A 3,242-nucleotide genomic window follows, 5' to 3' on the forward strand; every position below is an offset into this window, starting at 1 on the left:
TTTTGTTTTGTTTGACTGATTCTTGGGTTCTCTGTGAATCATTCATTTCTATTTGTTCCATCCTGACTTTTAAGGAGTTATTTTCTTCTTTCACAGTTTTTAGTTCTTTTTGTAAATGCCCAATTTCGTTTTTAAATGAATTATTTTGCTCTATTGAGTTTTTTTCCATTTCCCTAATTTTTTTTTTGAGAATTATTTTCTTTTTCCAATTCAGAAATTCTATTTTCTTGAGACTTTTTTATCTTTTCCAATTCAGAAATCCTACTTTCCTGTGTTTTTTTAACCTTTTCTAATTCACTAATTTTGTTTCCCTGCATCTCCTGTGAATTCTTTATTTTTTCCAACTCCAATTTCAGGACATTATTATTCTCTATCATAACTTCCCTTTCCTTTCCCCATTTTTCTTCGATCTCCCTCAATTTCTTAAGAGCTTCTTCTAGGAGAGAGTTATTTGATGGGGGGCAGGAATCGTTCCCCTTTAGGTTGTTATCTGATTCTCTGCTGTCAACTTCCTCGGGGTTGGACACCCGCTCTTTCTCTGTATAGAAGGAATCTATGGTTTTTCTAGCTTTTTTGTTCATACTTAAAAAAAATCTTTTGGGGTCTGTCTCTGGGGTAGGAAATTATTTACTTCTTTACCAGCTTCCTCCCAGACGGGATGGATGCAGAGGCTCCTGAGCCTGAGCTAAGAGAGAGCTCTGGGAGAGAGTTCCCCACCCTCTCCCTGGGAGTGCCTCAGCGGTGATTAGCACTGCTGTGCTTCGAGGGCGTAGAATAGTGAAGACTGCAGGAAGCCCAGGCTATGTGTCCGGGTGGGGAGTGGGTGTCTGCAGCAGGTGACGTGAGAAGCCCCTGCGCTCTAACTGGAAGTGTCTGCCAGAAACCGCGGTCCCTAGTTCAAAGGTTCCGCTTCTCTGGGACTTCCTGGAGCTGAGTTCCACTCCCTCCAGCTAAGCTAGGCAGTGTGTGTTGCCTTGGGCCGTATCCACCCACTTGTCAGTCTCTTAACTATTCTCAGGAGGTAGCTGAGGCCACACCCCCTGGTGCCGAGTCACCCCCAGGGTCTGGGGAAAATTTAATCTGAGTTTTAAAATATTTTGGCTTTCTCTTCTGAACTGCTAAATAATTAGCAGAGAAGAGCTAACAGCCTGTGCCAGATTCCTTTACCTCAGTGGCTTCTCTGATCCCAGAGCCCTTCCCAGCGCAATGGGCGCAGTGTGCCCCTACCCCACCGTCTGTGCTGGTCTTTCTTATTCCTCCCCTGAGAACTGACCTTTCCTGTTGAAACTCCAGATTCTCTTCAGCTGGTAAGTCGTGCTTCCAGTCCTTGTGGTATCTATCAGTCCTGAGCTAATTTTGAGACTTAATTTATCTAATTGGTTGTGAGGGAGTGAGGACGTTCACTGAGTCGTGTGTTTCCTCTCCGCCATCTTCCAATTCCAACAGATTTGTGATGGAGAGAGACATCTGCACTTTGAAAGAGGACTATGGGGACTGAATAAGTATTACATCATAGTATTTTCACCATTTTGTTGATTTGATTTCTTCCTTTCCTTTTGATGTGATTTTTTTTTTTTTTGTGCACCATGACAAATGTGTAAATATGTATAAAATAATTACACATGTTTAACCTATATTGAATCACTTCTATTTAGGGGATGGGGAGAAGGGAAAGGGAGGGAGAAAAATTGGGAACACATGGTTGTACAAGGCAGAATGTTAAAAACTATCTTTGCATGCATTTTGAAAAGGAAAAGCTATTATAATTTTTTAAATAAAAAAATTCCTTAGATGTTATCTAAAGTTTTGATGGACAATAGTTAAATGTGATGTCTTTCAAAGGAAATATTACAGCATCAAAGTCTTCTTTAGAAATTATATTATTTAGTTTCTATTTTGGAAAACCCAATTAAATAAATTACTCAAAAATTTCCATTTTATATTCTGAACTCTCACTATAATCTCTTCCAAATTTAATTAAGTTTAATTTTAAAAGATTATTGTTATTAAAATACAAATAAATACAATAAATATTTATCAAGTGACTACTATTTGTTAGGCACTATTTAAGCAATAGGAATAAAAGTAAAAATAAAAAAGATAATTCCTACCTTTAAGGAACTTACACATTTATAGGGAAGATATAACCAAATATGGGAAGTGTGATATATAACTAGTAGATTGCTGTTATGTAAAATATTTCCATATTAGTCACAATTGTGAAAGAAAAAAAAACAGAAATAATAAAGTGAAAAATATGCTTCAATCTGCAATCCAAGATCTTTAGTTTTTACCTGGTCATAGATAGAATTTTCCTTTATGAGTCCTTATGTTTTATCATCTTGCTGCTGACAAGGGCTGTCATTCAGAGCTAAACATCACACAAATGTTGCTGATATTATGTTAATATTTTCCTGATTCTGCTCATTTCACTTTGCATTAGTTCTTGCAAGTGTTTTTCTGAAATCTGCTTGTTCATTATTTCTTATTGCTCAGTAGTATTACATTATATTCATACACTACAATTTATTTAGTCATTTTCCAATTGATGGATATTCCATGGATTTTTTCACATGCATGTCTTTTTTTTCTTTTTTATGATCTCTTTGTGATATAGACCTATTTGATTCAATGTGATGATTGCCTCCATCCTCATCCTCTTCAGAGAGAAATAAAATTCCTTCTTTGATAAAAAATATTATTATTCCAAAAAGAAAGGTATAAGAATCCACTCTTGGAAACAAATAGAAAATAACTAAACTCAGACTTTTGGAGACATGTAGGACTATTCTATTGTTACTTGAAGACAGCTATTTTGTATCCTCTAAGTCTTGTTTGAGTTAAATATCTCAAATTATTTTAACTGATAATCAAATGGTGTGATATCCAAGACCTTCATTCATCTTTGTTATTTGGGTTCTTTCTAGTTTATCTATATATTTCCTAAGATATAGTATCCTAATTAAAGACTATATAGTGTAGACAGAGTCTAAAATAATAAAATATATAATTATATAATAGCAAATTCATTTTCTGAAACTGCTTCCATATAATCTATATACATTTTACATGTAACTAGTTATTTTCATACTTATCTCCTCTATTAAAATGTGGAATTTTCAGGTAGGGGCAAGGACCATTTTTTTTCCTTTGACTTTGTTTATCTCCCATCAATTCACACATTGCCCATCATAGATGAAGCTGTTAGTAAATATATATTATCAGTTTGATTGAAAGATGGC

The sequence above is a fragment of the Sminthopsis crassicaudata genome, chromosome 4, assembly GCF_048593235.1.
Source record: "Sminthopsis crassicaudata isolate SCR6 chromosome 4, ASM4859323v1, whole genome shotgun sequence".
Classification (NCBI taxonomy): Eukaryota; Metazoa; Chordata; class Mammalia; order Dasyuromorphia; family Dasyuridae; genus Sminthopsis; species Sminthopsis crassicaudata.